Source organism: Globicephala melas, chromosome 1 (assembly GCF_963455315.2).
Source record: "Globicephala melas chromosome 1, mGloMel1.2, whole genome shotgun sequence".
In the NCBI taxonomy this organism is placed as follows: Eukaryota; Metazoa; Chordata; class Mammalia; order Artiodactyla; family Delphinidae; genus Globicephala; species Globicephala melas.
This window is the reverse complement of record NC_083314.1, coordinates 7,206,647-7,228,892: the sequence shown is the minus strand read 5'-3', so window position 1 is coordinate 7,228,892 and position 22,246 is coordinate 7,206,647. Positions and strand designations below refer to the sequence as shown.

The following is a 22,246-nucleotide window of genomic DNA, read 5'->3' as shown; positions in this document are numbered from 1 at the left end:
ATGCAAAAGAATAATTTCTTGAGATCTGTTGTATAACATAATACCTATGGTAAGCAATACATTATTGTGCACTTCAAAATGTATGAAGAGAGTAGATTTTATGTTAAGTATTCTTACCACAAAAACAAAAAAACAAAAATGTACAAAGAAACTTTGAGAGGCATTGGCTCTATTTCCTCTATTGTGATGCTTTCATGGATTTTTGCATACAACTAAACTCATCAAATTGTACATATTAAGTGTGTGCAGTTCACTTTTTATATCAATTATACCTCAATAAAGCTGTTAAAAATTTTTAAGTTACATATGTCATAATCATAGAATGTCATAGATATATGCTACATAGGAAGGTAAGTCAGACTAATTTACACAAAAATTTACTCTCTTTCAACACACAACAGTCATTTTGACACAATAAAATTGGTGAATAAGGTTTTAAATGTCAGTTCTACTAGTTCCTATCTCCAACGCCCTGAGCAAGTAACTGAAACTCTCAACGCTTCAGTTTCATCATCTGTCAAATGAATGATTAATAATACCTTCCTCATAAAAATGCCATTAAAGAGAAATGAGATACAGTACACAAGGACTCAGGACATTTTCCTAACCCATAGTCAGTGTTTAATGAATGTTAACTACTATTTTATATTTTTAAAAAACTTTGATCTACTCTGTGTGTCATCTGGTTCACTTTTGATTCCCAGGACTCAGCTGCATTCCTGGCAAACATTAGATATTCAATAATTATTTATGGACACATGAAAAAACCTTGAGTTTCATAAATCATCTTTTATATATATATTTCTGAGTAATGGCATTTCCAAATAATTATCAGTATACAGTGGAAAGAAAGAAAATTGTAACCTAAAGCAACATCTCATTTTGAAGGTCAACAAATAAGCAATATTTCTTACTAAAGGAAGAAAAATCTCACTGAATGTAGTAGATTGCCATGTGATGTCATTGTTTAGGTTATAAAGTTATCATTTTGTAGCATGTTTTTGAAGTCAAGCAACTTCTGAATCTTTTTTACATTTATTATATCATTCAATGCTCTACTTGCTCAGATCAACTCTATGAGTTAGATACTATTATTATCCTTATTTTACAGCAAAGGGAAATTGATGAGGTTAAGATAGTCTCTCAAGGTCACTCAGCTGATGTCATTTAGAATGTTTAATATTCTAATGTTGTATGAGTATGTATGTGAGTGTGTGTGTGTATCTGTATAGGGTAATTGCAGTTTGATTGTGCATGCATATTGGAATTTAATTTATTAACCGTATACATTTGAAAACCTAAATTATTTTTAGCTTACAATTTAAATTTGCAAATAATATTTATTTTCCTTGTGATTTAATTAATGTTTCATGGAACAAGTTAAAATATTAAATTTCCCCAAATGATCATACTCCATTTACAAATTTGGCTAATTAAATTACAATAACATTTTATTCTATATTTCTGGAGTTAAAATGATATTCTTAAGTACTCTCAATACCTCATAGAATACTATTAGGATTTATCAAGTAAACTATTTCTAAGCATTTAAAGAAATCTTATAAATATAATAAGCCAAAATAATAAATGTAGTAAATTAAGTTCTCTTACACATTCCAATATCATTTACAGGCCTTAACAAATCTGATTATGCTATGTGACTTAACCTCACACACTTAACAGTTCCAATTTCCTCTTTCAAATTAAAATCATGCCTAGTGTTCTGGGTTCTCTCATATTTCATATTCTCTTAAAGATTAATCTTCAATAATAAACACAATAAGTATACTGCAATAAAACAACTTCTTTCTAGGCTGCAAAAACACATTAATACTGTGGGTTGAAATACTTCATCGTCTTATTTCTAAAATGTTTTCAGTTATAAAGTCATTTGACCACCTCGTGAGTCAGTTTTGCCCTATTGCTCTGAGATTATTGGGTCAAAAAATCATAGGCAAGATACAGATCAGTCATATATTAAAGACTAAAAATTGGGACCACTGCAACACAGACTGTTACACTGATTTACCTGAACAACTATGAAACTATGGAGTCATTTCTTACTGTCAAGCTCTCTGTTCTGTCTGCAAAGTCAACAAAGAACTTTGAAGCAAACACATTTTATTTAGGATTTAGTTTCACAATCTAGTACAACATGCATACCCTGAATAATTTTTAAATTCCAAATTACTTGATTTTTGTAACTTTTCCTAAATGAACAGCTAATTTGGATAGATGGAATTTTTCACATCGCTCCACACTGACCCATGTCCACACCCACACATATATACATATATCCATGTAGGCATGCACATACATAAGATGCACGATTATCTGCATTAGAGTTAACCACCATTCATAGTCACTTATGTTGTAATAATTATAATCTTTCTTTCTGAGAATATTATCTCATCTTTATTATATTATCTGTCTCATTTGCATTGTTTATATTTATAAAATTTCCAATACATAGAGATACACAATAAGCAGAGTACCAGATAATAAGAATAGTCAAATATTTAGGAAATTGCTGTTACCTATTGAAAGAACTATGTTGACATAATTCAGATCAACACTTTGTACACAACTGTAGAAAATTTATTGAAGTGATGATAGGTGATCTTTATATCAAAGCATGCTCCTACATATTTCTGTTGTTTCCATGAATTTGTCTCACAGTCCAGAGATTGCACTGTATCTGTTTCCTTCAGGAAGCTTTCTTCCAGTCCAAAATTGGCATACATATCCTTCCAGTGGCTTTTCTGCTAATTCTATCATAATGCCCCACTCTCTGCATTGATTGTGTCTACTTAGCTTGCTTCTGCTGATACACTATGGACTACTTGAGGATGGAGTTAGTGATTGGCCATCACTTTATCTGTAGAAGCCAATATAAATACTGAAATATAATAAATAGTCAAAATTATTTATTAAATGGGAAAATTATATGTAATTGGTACACAAAATGTATTTAGTTATATACTTCACCTCAATTAAACAATTATCAAACATTCTATAAGAGAAACTCAGAAATCTACTGATAGAGGTAAATGTGTAACATTTGATAATGAATGAGGATTTTTAATACACTTCAAAACCCCTCCTCACTCCAGTAGTTGTATGGATTGTAACAATAAATTAGCTAATACTTATTCATGTTTCAGATCAGTGTAATAATACGCTAATTAGCCTAGATGAAACTTCTGATACCACAGTTCTTAGAATGCACTACACGAAGCATTTCCAAGGTTAATGGAGGGAACATGGATAGTGTTATAAAAATAAATTTCCACATCTGTAATTTCCCTATGGTATCTTTACTAAAATTGATCTGCCTGAGAACTAACCTATATGTGTCTCTAGGTTCACCTTTTCCACATCCTCTTCCCCGAAATCTCCTACCCAAAAAAAGAAATACATCCTCTTGCTGTCTGGAATTTTATTCTGATGTATTACTCCTGGGTGTGAAATCACCTGGGATGCAAAAGAAAATGTCAATTAGAATTATTGGTTCTTGCAGAAGCCCCTTTTATGATCTATTATATCATAAAACGTGTGCTTTTTTATACATATTTTTGTTGAGTTAATGAGGCTTTAGAAGCAAAATATTTTGGCACTTGTTGAGATATTTAAAATTCAAAGATACTGTAGAGAAGTTGGTGAAAGTGATTTTCTTCTTCTGTCTAAATCAAATAAAATATCAAAAGATAAAAATGATTAAGCAGTGTTTAAGAGTAAGCAGTGTTTTTAAGCTTTCTCACAACTCATCGTTAGGAAGAGTGAGTATGTGGAAAGGAAAGGCATGAAAAAAAAAAGCTAAATTTGTTTATGATGCCAAATCTTTTAAATGTCACTGGAGTGCTTCCCAGGATGGTCAAACTAATTCACGATACATTAAAGGAAAAAACAATGTGACTTCTTTTAGATAAGTTGTTCATAATTCTATAAAATAGGTAACATAATTTTATTAAAATGTCATAAAATATTTATTCCACTTATGGTCCTTTCTCATTTTTTCTTATAATATAGTGTATTTTCTATTTACTATATTACCTGTTTGATTTTAGCAGTATATAATTTTCTTTTTTATTAAATACAAGGGAAATTATAGGTAAAACTAAAAATGAAAGAATTTCTTATTCATGTTCTTATTTATTACTTAGATATCAAAATTAGAATTCTGCATATCCATCCATAAATATTACTTGGAAATAATACTCTTTATTTTATCATACATCTCACTTCATAAATAACAATTTTAGCAACATATTATACTACTTTATTTTAATATAGATAATGAGAAACTATTATATCATCTTATTTCATAGTTTATTATAAACATAGACAAATTAATTATATTGCCTGTAAATGCTGTTGGTCATGACTTTAAAACTGAATTTCATAATTTATATCTGTATGTTTTAAATATTTCTTTAAATATACATTAATATGTTATATGAATTGAAAAATGAAAATAAACATTTTCTAGAGAACTGAATCTGATTTGGCTAATGGTTTGACAATGAAGATTGCTTTCGCTAAATTGTTAAATTATATAAAAACGTCAATAAAGTAGAAAATAGATAAAGTTCAATTTTAAAGTTTTGACAAGAACCATCTAAACAGACAAAGAGATTTTTTAAAAACATTTCATTTGAATACTGTAATAGCATATGTGTAATGATATTATAATTTTTATTTTCCCAAAATAGTTTGTAAAGCTGATAAAATAATGTCTCTGTACATGAAACCGTAATACACGTAATTATTAGTCTTATGACTTGCTAAAGGCATTTGTAAAATTTCAGAAAATTGAAAAAGTTAACAGGCACCTAATGACAGAGAAACAAATCCTATTACATATCAGATGTTTTTTGTTCCTTTGATTTAAACAAAATTGAAAAGGTGCTTAGCCTAGTTATCAGTTGATCAATCATTAATTATATTTTGTGATGATAGATTTTTGTATACATTTTGACTTATAACTTGAAATGAGCTAGAATAATGGTATGCTATAAACATTAAAATTCCTTCCATTTCCATCTATTTTATGTGACCAAGTTTCCTCAGAGGTTATACCTATGAAAACAAAACACTAATTCTAACAAAAGCAATAATCCGTGGGGAAATAAAAACTACTTGAAGCAAACAAAATAAAATAAAATATCTCCATTCATCTCAATAAGAAATGTATTTCTAAAGAAATTTTTTTTGACTTTGAAATTGCTGGTCAGTATGCTGACATGATTAATTGTATACTAAAAAGAATTGTAATAATAGAAAAAAATTAAAGTCATTGGAGCCACCATATATTGTTGGTGGTAAATATGACAGTAATCAATAAAGGACTTGCAAGCTAGAAAGATAAAATATTAAGATAAAAATTAAAGTCATAAATGGAAGGTCAGTACAATTTCATAGAAACAAAGCAACCAGGTAAAATTTCTGGCTATTAAAAAAGACTTTTTCTTGTATATTTTAAGTAAATGATGTGGGTGTCAAGTTGCTAGGTTATTTTAATTCCCTAGAGAATATGATGATTTTTATTTTAAATGTCAACATCTGAATTGATTGAGAAGTGAGGGTCATATGTGGCACATCACTAAAAGTCACCATCAGCTGATACGAAACCTACTGCTTCAAGAATAAATATTCATGATTCATTTGATTTATCTAGTATACAAAGAGTCTTGTGTAAACTTTCTAGATCATCAGTGAAGAAGTAGCAATTACAGAAACATTGAATTTTATGTTTAGGACTTCCATCAAAGCAGCTCTTCAGTTTTTAAAACTAATATTTACTGAGTGCCTAATGTATATCCAAATACCAGGTAGGCACTAGGAATACAAGTATGAAAATCAAAGATGATTTTCTTTTAAAAAAGTATTTTTTTGGAGGGGGAAGTACTTGTCTGTGAGGTAAGGGATTGGGGTCAGATTGTAAATCCTGTAAATATAACTATGTAACCACAATTGGCCTGATTTAAACATGGGTTTGCATTCAAATAAAACTCAATGCAAAAATCCAACGATAATTGAAACTGTGTTATATCTTTGTTATTTCCAGCAGAAAAAAAGCCAATAAGAAAAGAGAGTCTCTGCCTCCCATATCTCATGCTGGTGCAAAATGATGCATAATGTTAATTCTAAAAGTCTGTAATTGCATAATATTTGTTACACCAGATAGCCAATGGGGGCAGAAAATAAGATTTGGTCTATATGTCTAAACAACTTGCTGCTTAATAACCGTGAAGAGCTCATGAATTGGTGAACTAGGAATTCAGTAAAGGTGAGTTAGAGTTGATAACACTGGAGCTGAGTCCAAAGAATGAATAGATTAAGAAAGGGTAGGATTTTTTTTTTTTTTTTTTTTTGTGGTATGCGGACCTCTCACTGTTGTGGCCTCTCCTGTTGCAGAGCACAGGCTCCGGACGCGCAGGCTCAGAGGCCATGGCTCACGGGCCCAGCCGCTCCGCGGCCTGTGGGATCTTCCCGAACCGGGGCACGAACCTGTGTCCCCTGCATCAGCAGGCGGACTCTCAACCACTGCGCCACCAGGGAAGCCCAAGAAAGGGTAGGATTTAAATATTTCCAGGTAAGAAGAAAATCTGTCAAAGGAAAGCATGTGTATAGCATTGTGGAGTGTTCCGAGAAAGAAAAGCAAGTCAATGTTCGTAGTGGTAAAGTGAAAATTAGGATGTAGAAGGAAATACAATTCAAAAAGGCACCAAGATACCCAGGCATCAGTTCTCTTTTCCACTCAGTTGAACTCTCTGGAGTTTATGCTGCTGCCAATGTAAAGATCCCAATAGAATAGAAAAAGGCAGGAGTTGTTATAGTTGATTTTGCCATATGGACTTGAGCTGTCATAACCCTCATCCATTCCATTGTTACTCTCACTAGGATGGCTGCAATATACTTCTATTCCGTTTTCATCTTCTATCTTTCTCACCTTTCCCTTTCCTCCTTCCTTACCTATAAAATATCACATAATAGTGTTGTTTTTACTTAAATTAGGTCATGTCTGTCCATTGTTACCTTTCAAAAAGTTCTCAACTTTTCGTACATGTTAGATGCCAATCTTTTAACGTATTCTGTAAATAGAATGATTGTATAATTCCTTGATTGTATAATTCCTTGTGTAAAAGTTTCTGAGGGTGAACATTAGGGGATGTTATTAATAATTACACCCAAACAACATTTATGACCTCATCTGGGGCATGCTGGAATGCATAGTCCCTCTCTACAATGGCCCATGACATCTGCCTCCTGACTATTCAGCCAACCTCATCACATTGCAGTCTCTGGACAACTTATCCTCTCCAATTTATTTGCGATGGTCTCCTATCTGTTCAATACAAATGCTGTTATAATTGCTATTCCCTTTGTGCCTCCATCCTATTCAAATTTGCCCCTGCTTTCTCAGTTGCTGCTTACCACATAGTATTTTTATTTTTTACATATTATTTTTACTCTCTGATTTTGTTATTGAGTATGTTTAATTTCATGTTATTTGTCTCCTTTCACAAGAATGGGGTTATTTAAAATAATGTACTTTGTATAACTTATTCATTATTCTATCACCAGTGCCTAGAAAAATGTCTGGCGTATTCAAGGTACTTAAAAATTGTTCAGTAAATACATGAGTGATTCAATTCATGCAACATCTCAGAAAATATTGCAGTAAAATAGCCAAGATCTTATGAGATCTTGAAACAGAAATTGGTATTAGAGATGAAAAATAAGAAATAAATGTAAAAAATATTGCAGCAGTAAAAGAAGGAGGATTTTAGATTGGCACACTGTGGATAGCACATTGTTTTTAAAACAGGTAATATTGGCATTTCGGAAGGATGATTCTTTGTTTATTATTATCTAGTGTATTACAGTATTTGGGGGTATCTGGCTTTGGTCTACTAAAAACCAGTGATACTTCTGTCTTTGTGACAATAAAATGTGTTCTTACGTATTTTAAATATATCTTAGAGAGGCAGTAAAGATTGAAAATCATTGATTTTAAAAAAAAAGCTTAATGACCTAAAGATTTATGGCATAAGAAAAAAAGATTTATGGCATGAAGATGAGGTAGAAGTTGGTGAAAACCTAAAATAAGAACACTGGAGGAGTAGGGACAAATCTTCTGTGAGGTTTTAAATAATTAGAGTCTTAACATGTGCCTCAAATGTGCAAGCAGTATATTTTTTTAAGTAGGTCCTAGACTAAGCTATAAATGTAGATTTGAATATTGCTCATATAATAACTTGTGTGAGCACATTACCTTCTGCAGTAAAAGCAGAAAAGAAAGGGGCAGTGACCTGAGGATAGAAATTCAAGGGTCACCAACACCCAGGAAGCAGGGCACAGAAGTTCACAGAAAAGACTGAGAAGAAACAGTCAAACTTGTGGAGAAGTTTGTGAGATTAATCACTGGAAAACCAAGTTTCTTTTTGACGTTAAGAGGTGATTTCAATATTCTTCTGAATTAGTTTTGAATTAGAAAATAATGGAAGCAAGACATCTGATCTTTGATCCTTTCCTCTATGAATTTTAATATTGAATGATGACAAGAACTTAATGTTTATGACTGTCTCTGTTAAAGAATGAAATGGATAAATCATGCTTGAATAAATTCAAGTTAGATAATTTGATTTCCTAAAAGGAAATTCAATGTGTAATATTTAAAGAACACTATAAACATACGCTAATAAGGATATGACATAAAGTCTTCAAAATATTGTTATCTGAAAGTGTTCACTGTAGCATAATATAACTCATGGAATATTATTTTAAATTTATGTGAGTATTGATTATTTTAGCCCTATACAAATTTCTTGAAATAATTTATTACTATATAATATTTATGTCTATACTTATGTTTCATGAAATTGAAATATGAAGTTGAAATAAGCATGTTATTTTGAACAAAGAAAAAGTCTTTAACATGGATGAATGCAGATATACTAGTTTCAACTCTCAGTCACACAATTTTGAGTATAGATCCCTTATCATTTGTGTTTGGGCTTCATATTGGCAGGGTGTTTAATGATCCACCTTTAATTCTGAATTTTTCAACCCCCGAATGCTTACAGGTAAAATGATTTTGACATTGAAACCTAATTCCTGGAGGCAGAAATCAGTTGAGTCAATAATGTTTCCAATGTCTCATCTCCTTTGATATATCTTAATTATACTCCATGTATTCATTCATTCAATAAATATTCATTGCTAGGTATAATGACTGAAATTGACACAATAAAAAGCCTTGATTATAAAATGATAAATAAAGCAAACATACCCTTGCCCTCTTGTGCTTACTATCTAGGAAGTCAATGAGAGCCTACAGGAAAGTAAATAGACAATTTTAATTTTCAATATAGGGTCTAAGAAGGTATTTCACATGTGTGAGGGCAATCAGGTCCACGACCATCACGTGTTTATAGCAAAGTCCAGGACTCTAGAGGTTTTTCTAATCCCTACACATAACAATCTTTCTGAAAATAAATGACTTAGAAATTTGAGACCATATTTCAGACACAAAAATTTTGACAAGTTAACTTTCTTAATACATAGTTCATCCATCTAAAAAATAAAAACGATAATAACTCCTATACCATAAGGTTTTGATGAAAGTTAAATTAGGCATTACCTGTAATGCATAGTGTCTAAAATATATGTGTGTCCCCATAATCTCAATATATTATTGATATTATTACATATTTAGTAAGTTCCCAGGGCAAGCCAAGGGGGAAGACTGAATATCAGAAAAGATGTAAAAAGGAGAAAAGGAGAATAAAATATGATACTCTGTTGACCCTGAATGGTTATCAATTCTCAGTAGGTAGGCAGACAAGAGGACTTTAAAGACTGAGAATATATTAACAAAAGAATTTTAAATGTAATTTTTAGTGAGGTACAGTGTTTGAGCCTCTCATAAGTCCCAAAAATCTTCATAAATATCTATCACAATTTTAAGTGGCTTGTGATATATATAAGAATGAATATATATATGAATACGTACATAAATATATTAATGACACCGGTGGTTAAGCAGGAAAATGGTGACAGAATTTATCATGAAAATGTTTTTTATTTCTTTCTCCAGAAAACTGGATTAACCTTGGTCTTGGGCAGGACATTTTTCTTTCACACAATATGCAGTTGGGTATTTTAAACCATTCGTATATAGATTTCAATGTGAAAACAGGACTCAATTCGGTTATATACTCATGTAATAAAATCATTCCCCCAAAAAGAGAAAAAAAAATCCTTCAAAATTTATACATGTTTACTGTAGCTTTGTAGTACAGTCTGACGTCAGGGAGTGCGATTTCTCCAGCTCTCTTCTTCTTTCTCAAGATTGTTTTGGCTATTCAGGGTCTTTTGTATTTCCATACAAAATTTAAAATTACTTGTTCTAGTTCTGTAAAATATGCTATTGGTATTTCAATGAGGATTGCATTGAATCTGTAGATTGCCTTGGGTGGTATAGTCATTTTGACAATATTGATTCTTCCAAACCAAGAACATGGTCTATCTTTCTATCTGCATGTTATCATCTTCATTTTCTTTCTATCTGCATGGTATCATATTCATTTTCTTTCAATCTGCATGTTATCATCTTCATTTTCTTTCATCAGCATCCTAACAGCTTTCAGAGTACAGGTCTTTTGCCTCCTTAGGTAGGTTTATTCCCAGGTATTTTATTATTTTTGATGTGATGGTAAATGGCATTGTTTCCTTAATTTCTCTTTCTGATACTTTGTTGTTAGTGTATAGAAAAGCAACAGATTTCTATATATTAGTTTTGAATCCTGCAGCTTTACCGAATTCATTGATGATCTCTGCTAGTTTTCTGGTAGCATCTTTAGTATTTTCTATGTATAGTATTATGTCATCTGCAAACAGTGACAGTTTTACTTCTTTTCCAATTTGGATTCTTTTATTTCTTTTTCTTCTCTACCTACTGTGGCTAGGACTTCCAAAACTATCTTGAATAAAAGTGGCAAGAGTGGGCATCCTTGTCTTGTTCCTGATCTTAGAGGAAATGCTTTCTGCTTTTCACTGTTGAGTGTTATGTTAGCTGTGGGGTTTTCATATATGGCCTTTATTATGTTGAGGTATGTTCCCTCTATGCGTACTTTCTGGAGAGTTTTTATCATAAATAGATGTTGAATCTTATCAAAATCTTTTTCTGCATCTACTGAGATGATCATATGATTTTTATTCTTCAATTTGTTGATGTGGTGTATCACACGAATTGATTTGTGAATATTGAAAAATTCTTCCATCCCTAGAATAAATCTCACTTGATCATGGTGTATTATATTGTAATATATTGTTGGATTTCATTTGTTATCATTTTGTTGAGGATTTTTGCATCTATGTTCATCAGTGATATTGGCCTATAATTTTCTTTTTTTGTGATATCTTTGGCTTGTTTTGGTGTCAGGGTGATGGTGGCCTCATAGAATGAGTTCAGAAGTGTTCCTTCCTCTGCAATTTTTTGGAATAGTTTGAGAAGAATAGGTGTTAACTCTTCTCTAAATTTTAGTAGAATTCACCTATAAAGCCATTATGGGATTATATGAAATCAGGCCTTCATTGCCAGCCCTCTCTGTGAATTACACAATATCCTTTTAATGATCTCATTGTCTGCTTAAAGCAGCTGCATCCGGCCCAGCTTGTGACTAGAAATTCTGACTGTCACAATGATTATTCAGACAGATGGCAAGAAATCCAATAACAGAATCCAGAGGACTACAGCCTTTTTCTCCTAAGAATAATGAGGAACTAGGAATAGAAATCCATTTGAACTAATGTGAGCTAATATTTTTAAAAGATATATTATAGAGATAATGTGAGGAATTTCAATTTTAGAAACCTCAGTTGTAGGAGGTTTTGAACTCTCCTGTAACAATTTGCAGGTACATGTCACACAGTTCTCTTCTGTTCTGCTAAGTGATTTAGGTTATCAGTGTCACATTTCCAAATTTCTTGCAGAAAAATCTGTATTTCCTACTTAAAACAAGTCTAATGTGAATATTCTTTGTTTGATGGCTGTCTTTGAAGGCTCTTCTCCAAGCAATAACCTCAATGATTCTTGCTTCTTCCATTTTATATCTATATTAACATAAGAGAGTTAATTCCATTCATATAGACCAGGATAGAGAGGGTGGGAAAGATCATGATCAAAATGACTTTTCCCCATAGTCCTTTGACTAGAACTCAATCATAAGAACCCACATGGGTGGAAGACAGGTTAGGAATATATTTTTCTATGTGCAAACAAAAAATAAGTCATTTTATGAATATATATTATTGTCTCTGCCACACTGTGCAATGGTTGAGCTTGTTGAATGGGGTCAGGTTCTCTGAGAGAGGCAGATAAATAACACCCTGCAAAGCACTTAACTATGATTACTATGAACGAACATGTTTAGAAATAGAAAGTATTTACAAAATTCAGGAGAGAAGATATATTTAGAAGTTATTCTTTAAAAAAAAAAAAAGTTGGTGGAGTGGATACCAAGGCATAAATAACCCATTTTAATTTAAAAAAAAATAAATACTAGGAAATCAGTAGTTTTTCCTGAGCAGATATGGAAATAGTATGGTCCAGAAACAGATCAATTAGGATTTATATAAAAGAACAAAATGGGAACAAAATTTATTTTCCTTACACACGGCAGAGAGAACACTGGATATGAGAAAATGAGATTTTTTAAAAAAGAAAAAAAGGGGAATTCCCTGGTGGTCCAGTGGTTAGGACTCTGTGCTTCCACTACAGGGGGCATGGGTTCAATCCATGGTTTGGGAACTAAGATCCCATGAGCTGCATGGTGCAGCCAAAAACAAATTTTTTTTAATAAATAAATAAATAAAAAATTTCATGAAACTACAAAAGAAAAATACAATCAGACATTCTTAAAAATCTATAATACTTTCTGAAATCAATTCAAACATTCTTAATATGATAAAAAAAGAAGAAAATTTTAAACGGGCGTTCCATGCTCAAAGAAATTTAAAAGACCACAGTGATCAAAGATGAAAAATCAGAACTAAGGAAACATTGAAGACAACATTAATATTATTGGAGAATCACTTAGGAAAAAAACAAATCAATGCAGCAGACAAGCAAAACATTGTTAAGGATGATTGGTTTAAAATATTCAGAATAAACAGATTATATGAAAAAGATAAAATTGCACAGAATAAAAGAGAAGTATGAGGTACACAGTGAGGTTTACTTAACATCTCTGAAATAGATATTAAGAAAGGAAATTAAATATATCTATTTAACATATGAAAATGTTAAAATATTAAACATAAAATTTGACCTTAAACCTATAAATCAAATGCATATGAAATAATTTTCATTCATCTCTCCTTTCTCTTAAAGAATTTTTTGTGATTATCAATATTATATTCATACTGAGAGGGAGAAATAAACATCAACCATAAATTAATGCAGTGAACGATGAGAATTTCAGTGTCTTCATTTGGAAAAGGTAAAAAGTGTATTGTTAATTATTTTGTGGTCTGGTTGCATTTTAGGCAAAAATAGGTTTCAATTAGTGACTTTTTGTTTAGAATTTATAAATGAAAGAAAAATGTATAGTTCAAGGGATAGAATATGGCAGATATCAAAATATGGGTTCAAATCTTTCTAGTCACTTTAATATGACTTTCTCCATTTATTGGTTGCAAATTTTTAAACTAAATTTCTCAGACCTCTTTTTGATTGGAGTACCAACATTTGAACCAGAATCACCTAATCAGGTGTATAGAGAAGACTTGAAAATTAAGAGAGTAAATGTAAACAGAGAAAGACAGGTGTTTGGGCTTTTCAGACTATTTTTATTCGTATTCCAGAATTCATTCTCTGGCATAGCAGCTGTTCAGAAGCAGATTGAAGCAGCACCAATGTTTCCATGAAAAAGCCTGATATCATTTTGCTCTCTTTCCAGCAGGAAGAGCTTTAGTTTTCATAATACCCAAGGGGTTCTGTGAACTATATTATACACTTACATTCCTCCTTTTCTGCTTAATATAGCTAGACTGGTTCCTCTTATTTGTTTCTATAATTCTTAACATAGATATGGTTAAAGTTTTAAGAAAGTTTAATGTATATCTTTTGAGACAAAACTATCTTTTAAAGAGCAGCTGAAGGTTTTACTTTCAATGAGGTCCAATTTCTCAATTTTATCTTCTACATTTGTGCTTTCTCTGTTCTTTTTAAGAAATCCTTGCCTCTATCAAAGTTGCAAACATATTCTTATATATTTTATTTAAGCAAATTTTTATAACATTTAATTTAGGTGTATGGCTCATCGCAATTTGATTTTTTTCTCTATGGTGTGAGACTAGGGTCAAGTTTCTTCTCTTTTCTGTATGGATAGTAAGTTGTTTCGGTTTCATTTGTTGGTGATATATTTTCCTTTTCCTATGGAACTGCTTTAGTGCTCTCATCAATATCCATTTGGCCAGTCCAACATGTAAAGAGCCTGGAAGTCATCACCCTTATCAGTACAACAAGAAAAAAGATGAACAAACTGAATATAAACAATTTTTAGATCCATTAGAGAATTGAGATCTCAGTGCAGACTGAAGCACTGAAAAGCTTTAAAAACATACAGACAGATATAGAAAAATCTCAGCTTATCAGGAGCAGAAGCCCAGAACCAAACAACTACAACTAGAGCCAATATCAGAAGGAACACTTGAAACTGTAATTGATGAATTTCTGGAGGCTCAGTGTAGAATAACTTGAGAGTTAAAAACTCTGAGGGGCCCAGTCTTAGGGGACCACCACATTTTAACGAGCCCTACCAGGTTCTCATGGTTTAGATAGTAGAAAAATCCTCTTATGCTACCAGCCGCAAGAGGGGAAAAGTAACCATTCTTTTCTAGTTTTATTGAGAAATAATTGACATATATCACTGTATAAGTTTAAGGCATAGAGCACAATGTTTTATTTACATATATTGTGAAATGATGACCCCAGTAGTCTCACCTAACCTCCATCCTCTCATATAGATATATGAAAAAGAAAAGAAAAAAAATTCTCCTTGCATGAGAACTCTTAGGATTACTCTCTCAACAACTTTCCAATATGTTGTGCAGCAGTATTAACAAAAGTCATCATGTTGTACATCACATCCCTAGTACTTATCTTATTACTGGAAGTTTGTACATTTGACCACCTTCCTCCAGGTTCCTCTCTCTCTCCCCCTCCTCTGGTAACCACAAGCCTGATTTCTTCTTCTCCTGTGAGTTTTTTGTTGCTGTTTTTGTTTGTTTTATAGCTTCTGTATATACAAGTGAAGTCATTCAGTATTTGTCTTTTTCTGTTTGGCTTATTTCACTTATCATAATGCCTTCCAGGTCCACATCATCCATGTTGTCATAAACGGTAGGATTTTCTCTCATGTAGAGCTGAGTAATATTACCATACTTATATATCACAACTTCCTTATCCATTTGTCCATTGGTGGACACTAGGGTTGTCTTCATATCTTGGCTATTGTGAATAATGCTGCTGTGAACATTGGTGTGCAGATATCGTTCTGAGTTAGTTTTTTTCATTACTTTGGATATGTTCCCAGAAGTAAAATTGTTGGATGATATGGTAGTTCTATTTTTAATTTTTAGAGGATCCTCCATAGTGGCTGCACCAGTTTACGAACCCAACAACAGTTCACAAAGGTTCTCTTTTCTCCACATCCACACCCGTATTTGTTATTTCTTTTTGATGTCTTTTTAATGATGCTCATTCTAATAGGTGTGAGAAGATACCTCATTGTGGTTTTAGTTTGCATTTCCTTAAGGACTCATGATGTTGAGCATCTTTTCATATACCTATTGCTCTTTCCTATACCTTCTTTGGGGAAATGTCTATTCAGGTCCTTTGCTCATTTTTTAATTGAGTTATTTCTTTTTGCTATTGAGTTGTATGAATCCTTCATATGTTTTGCATATCAACCCCTAACCAGATAAATGGTTTGCAAACTTTTTTTTACAATTCTGTAGGTTTTCTTTTCAATTTGTTGATGATTTCTTTTGCTGTGCAAAAGCTTTTTAATTTGATGCAGTCTACCTGTTTTTTATATTGTTTCTTGTACTTTAGTTGTTATATCCAAAAAATCATTACCAAGACCCATATCAAGGATTTTTATTCCTATGTTTCTTCCGGAGTTTTATGATTTGGGGTCTTATATTTAAGTCTTGAATCCAATTAAGTTCATTTTTATGAGTAATGTAAGATATGGGTCCAGTTTCTTTCTTTTAAATGTGAATATCCAATTATCCAAGCACCATTTATTGGAGAGACTGTCTTTTCTTCATTGTTCTTGCCAACATTTGTTGATTGTGCTCTTTTTGATAACCATTCTGACAAGTGTGAAGTGATATCTTGTGGTTAAGATTTGTATTTCCTGGGGACTTTCAAGATGGCAGAGGAGTAAGATGTGGAGATCACCTTTCTCCCCACAGATACATCAAAAATACATCTACATGTGGAACAAATCCTACAGAACACCTACTGGATGCTGGCAGAAGACCTCAGACTTCCCAAAAGGCAAAAAAATTCCCACTTACCTGGGTAGGGCAAAAGAAAAAACAGAGACAAAAGAATAGGGATGGAACCTGCACCTCTCGGAGGGAGCTGTGAAGGAGGAAAAGTTTCCACACACTAGGAAGTCCCTTCACTGATGGAGAAGGGGGGTGGGAGGGGGGAAGCTTCAGAACCACGGAGGAGAGTGAAGCAACAGGGATGAAAAGGGCAAAGCGGAGAGATTCCCATACATAGGATCGGTGCCGACCAGCACTCACCAGCCTGAGACACTAGTTTGCTCACCCGCCTGGGCAAGTGGGGGCTGGGAGCTGAGGCTCAGGCTTTGCAGATCAGACCCCAGGGAGAGGACTGGGGTTGGCTGCGTGAAAACAGCCTGAAGGGGGGCTGGTGTGCCACAACTAGCCAGGAGGGAGTCTGGGGAAAACTCTGGATCTGCTTAAGAGGCAAGCGAACATTGTCTCAGGGTGCACAAGGACAGGGAATTCCTTCCTCATGTGCCCACAGAAGGCAGAGCACCACATAAGCAAGCTCAAGAGACAGAAGCAAGGTGCAACTATCAGCTCAGACCCCAGAGATGGGCATGAAGCGCTCATGCTGCTGCCACTGCCACCAAGAATCCTGTGTGCGAGCACAGGTCAATACCCAAATCACATCCCCACCCTGGGACCCTGTGCAGCACGCTATGCAAGAGTCCCAAGATCTAGGGACAACTTCCCCAGGAGAACACAAGGTGTGCCACAGCCTGTTGCAATATCATGCTGACCTCTGCTGCCACAGGCTCACCCTGGATTCCAATTATGAATACCATACCCCTCCATCTCCCAGGCCTGAGAAAGAGAGCCCTAATCAGCCAGTGTTTTAACCCCCTCCTGTCTGGCTGGGGAACAGATGCCTGAGGGTGACCTACATGCAGAGGTGGGGCCAAAACCAAAGCTGAACACCGGGAGCTGTGCGAACAAAGAAGAGAAAGGGAAATCTCTCCCAGCAGCCTCAGGAGCAGTAGATTAAATTTCCACAATCAACTTGATGAACCCTGAGTCTGTGGAATACAAAAGAAATGTTCCGAAACTTGAGGCAGTGGACTTTTGGAGCAACTGTAGATTTGGGGTTTGCTGTCTGCGACTGATATGTTTCTGATTTTTATGTTTATCTTAGTTTAGTTTTTAGTGCTTGTTATCATTTGTGGATTTGTTTATTGGTTTGGTTGCTCTCTTCTTTTTTATTTATTTATTTTATTATTTTTATTTTTTTATTCCTTTTCTTCTGAGATATGTGGCTGACAGGGTCTTGGTGCTCCAGCTGGCTATAGGCCTGAGACTCCGAGGTGAGAGAGCCGAGTCCACTTCATTGGACCACCAGAGACCTCCTGGCCCAATGTAATATCAATTGGCAAGAGCTCTCTCACAGATCTCCATGTCAACACTAAGACCCAGCTCCACACAACAGCCAGCAAGCTGGATGCCTCATGCCAAACAAACAACTAGCAAAACAGGAACACAACCACACCCATTAGAAGAGAGACTGCCTAAAACCATACTAAGCACACAGACACCCCAAAACACACCACTGGACGCAGCCCTGCTCATCGAAAGAGAAGACCCAGTCCCACTGGTGGGACTGTCCCACCAGTCCCTTCCACCAGGAAGCCTACACAACCACTGAACAAAGCTTACCAACTGGAGGCAGACACCAAAAACAATGGGAACTATGAACCTGCAGCCTGCAAAAAAGAGACCCCAAACACAGTAAGTTAAATAAAATGAGAAGACAGAGAAACACACAGCAGATGAAGGAGCCAGGTAAAAACCCACCAGATCAAACAAATGAAGAGGAAATAAGCAGTCTACCTGAAAAAGAATTGAGTAATGATAGTAAAGATCCAAATTCTTGGAAATAGAATGGAGAAAATACAAGAAATGTTTAACAAGGAACTAGAAGAACAAAACAGCAAACAAGCAATGATGAACAAAACAATAAATGAAATTAAAAATTCTATAGAAGGGAACAATAGCAGAATAACTGAGGCAGAAGAACGGATAAGTGACCTGGAAGATAAAATAGTGGAAATAACTGCCACAGAGCAGAATAAAGAAAAAATAATAAAAAGAATTGAGAACAGTCTCAGAGACCTCTGGGACAACATTAAATGCACCAACCTTCGAATTATAGGGGTCCCAAAAGAAGAAGAGTAAAAGAAAGGGACTGAGAAAATTCTTGAAGAGATTATAGTTGAAAACTTCCCTAATATGGGACAGGAAATAGTTAATCAAGTCCAGGAAGCACAGAGAGTCCCATACAGGATAAATCCAGATATAAACATGCCAAGACATATATTAATCAAACCAACAAAAATTAAATAAATAGAAAAAATATTAAAAGCAGCAAGGGGAAAGCAACAAATAACATACAAGGGAATCCCTGTAAGGTTAACAGCTGATCTTTCAGCAGAAACTCTGCAAGCCAGAAGGGAGTGGTGGGACATATTTAAAGTGATGAAGGAGAAAAACCTACAACCAAGATTATTCTACCCAGCAAGGATCTCATTCAGATTCAATAGAGAAATTAAAACCTTTACAGACAAGGAAAAGTTAAGAGAATTCAGCACCACCAAACCAGCTGTACAACAAATGCTAAAGAAACTTCTCTAGGCAGGATGTACAAGAGAAGGAAAAGACCTACAAAAACAAACCCAAAACAGTTAAGAAAATGGTAATAGGAACATACATAGCAATAATTACCTTCAGTGTAAACGGATTAAAATGCTCCAACCAAATACATAGACTGGCTGAATGGATACAAAAACAAGACCTGTATATATGCTGTCTACAAGAGACCCACTTCAGACCTAGGGACATGTACATACAGACTGAAAGTGAGGGGATGGAAAAAGATATTCCATGCAAATGGAAATCAAAAGAAAGTTGGAGTAGCAATTCTTATATCACAAAATAGATTTTAAAATAAAAACTATTACAAGAGACAAAGAAGGACACTACATAAGGATCAAGGGATCATTCCAATAAGAAGATATAACAATTGTAAATCTTTATGCACCCAACATAGGAGCACCTCAATACATAGAGAAAATGCTAATGGCCATAAAAGGAAAAACCGACAGTAACACAATAATAGTAGGGGAATTTAACACCCCACTTTCACCAATGGCCAGATCATTCAAAATGAAAATAAATAAGGAGGCACAACATTTAAATGTACCTTAGACAAGATGGAGATAATTGATATTTATAAGACATTCCATCCAAAAACAACAGAATACACTTTCTTCTCAAGTACTTATGGAACATTCTCCAGGATAGATCATATCTTGGGTCACAAATCAAGCCTTGGTAAATTTAAGAAAATTGAAATTATATCAAGTATCTTTTTTGACCACAACGCTATGAGACTGGATATAAATTAGCAGAAAAACGTAAAAAATACAAACAAATGGAGGCTGAACAATATGCTACAAAATAACGAAGAGACCACTGAAGAAATCAAACAGGAAATCAAAAAAAACATAGAAAGAAAAGACAATGAAAACACGACGATGCAAACCTATGGGATTCAGCAAAAGCAGTTCTAAGAGGGAAGTTTATAGCAATACAGTCCTGCCTCAAGAAACAAGAAAAATGTCAAATAAACAACCTAATGTTACACCTAAAGCAATTAGAGAAAGAAAAACAAAAAGGAAAAACTCAAAGTTAGCAGAAGGAAAGAAATCATAAAGATCAGATCAGAAAGAAATGAAAAAGAAATGAAGGAAACAATAGCTAAGATCAATAAAACTAAAAGCTGGTTCTTTGACAACATAAACAAAAGTGATAAACCATTAGCCAGACACATCAAGAAAAAAAGGGAGAAACTCCAATCAATAGAATTAGAAATGAAAAAGGAGAAGTAACAACTGACACTGCAGAAATACAAAGGATCATGAGAGATTCCTATAAGCAACTCTATGCCAATAAAATGGACAACCTGGAAGAAATGGACAAATTCTTAGAAAAGCACAATACTTCCAAGACTAAAAAAGGAAGAAGTAGAAAATATAAACAGACCAATCACAAGCACTGAAATTGCGATTAAAAATCTTCCAGCAAACAAATTCCAGGACCAGATGGCTTCACAGGCAAATTCTGTCAAACATTTAGAGAAGAGCTAACACCTGTTCTTCTCAAACTCTTCCAAAATATAGCAGAGGGAGGAACACTCCCAAACTCATTCAACAAGGCAACCATCACCCTCATACCAAAACCAGACAAAGACGTCACAAAAACAGAAAACTAAAGGCCAATATCACTGATGAATATAGATGCAAAAATCCTCAACAAAATACTAACAAACAAAATCCAACTGCACATTAAAAGGATCATACACCATGATCAAGTGGGGTTTATCCCAGGAATGCAAGGATTCTTTAATATACGCAAAACAGTCAATGTGATACACCATGTTAACAAATTGAAGGATAAAAACCATATGAGTAACCAAATACATGTAAAAAAAGCTTCTGACAAAATTCAACACCCATTTATGATAAAAATTCTCCAGAATATGAGCATAGAGGGAACCTACCTCAACATAATAAAGGCCATATATGACAAACCCACAGCCAACATCATTCTCAATGGTGAAAAACTGAAACCATTTCCTCTAAGATCAGGAACAAAACAAGGTTGACCACTCTCACCACTGTTACTCAAAATAGTTTTGGAAGTTTTAGCCATGGCAATCAGAGAAAAAAAAAGAAATAAAATGAATCCAAATTGGGAAACAAGAAGTAAAACTGTCACCGTTTGCAGATGACGTGATACTATACATGGAGAATCCTAAAGCTGCTACCAGAAAACAACTAGAGTTAATCAATGAATCTGGCAAATTAGCAGGATACAAAATTAATGCACAAAAATCTCTTGCAGTCCTATATACTAATGATGAAAAAATCTGATAGAGTAATTAATGAAAAACTCCCATTTACCACTGCAACAAAAAGAATAAAATACTTAGGGATAAACCTACCTAAGGAGATAAAGACCTGTATGCAGAAAATTATAAGACACTGATGAAAGAAATTAAAGATGATAAAAACAGATGGAGAGATATATACCATGTTCTTGGATTGGAAGAATCAACGTTGTGAAAATGACTATACTACCCAAAGCAATCTACAGATTGAATGCAATCCCTATCAAACTACCAATGGCATTTTTCACAGAACTAGAATAAAAAAATTCACAATTTTTATTGAAACAAAGAAGACCCCAAATACCAAAGCAATGTTGAGAAAGAAAAATGGAACTGGAGGAATCAGGCTCCCTGACTTCAGACTATACTACAAAGCTACAGTAATCAAGACAGTATGGTACTGGCACAAAAACAGAACTATAGATCAATAGAACAGGATAGAAAGCCCAGAGGTAGACCCACACATATGGTCACCTTCTCTTTGATAAAGGAGGCAAGAATATACAATGGAGAAAAGACAGCTTCTTCAATAAGTGGTGCTGGGAAAACTGGACAGCTTCATGTAAAAGAATGAAGTTAGAACAGTTCCTAATACCATACACAAAAATATACTCAAATGGATTAAAGACCTAAATGTAAGGCCACACACTATCAAACTCTCAGAGGAAAACATAGGCAGAACACTCTATGACATACATCACAGCAAGA

General features: G+C 33.8%; 1 long non-coding RNA gene across 1 annotated transcript in view; it reads right to left on the bottom strand.

The window, feature by feature from the left end:
- Positions 1-1,991: 1,991 nt before the first annotated feature.
- LOC132593492 (uncharacterized) overlaps positions 1,992-22,246 on the bottom strand; it is a 233,055-nt gene continuing 212,800 nt past the window's right edge. The window contains exon 4 of the long non-coding RNA XR_009559086.1: positions 1,992-3,474. This is a non-coding gene — a long non-coding RNA (uncharacterized lncRNA). The remainder of the gene's footprint in view (positions 3,475-22,246) is intronic.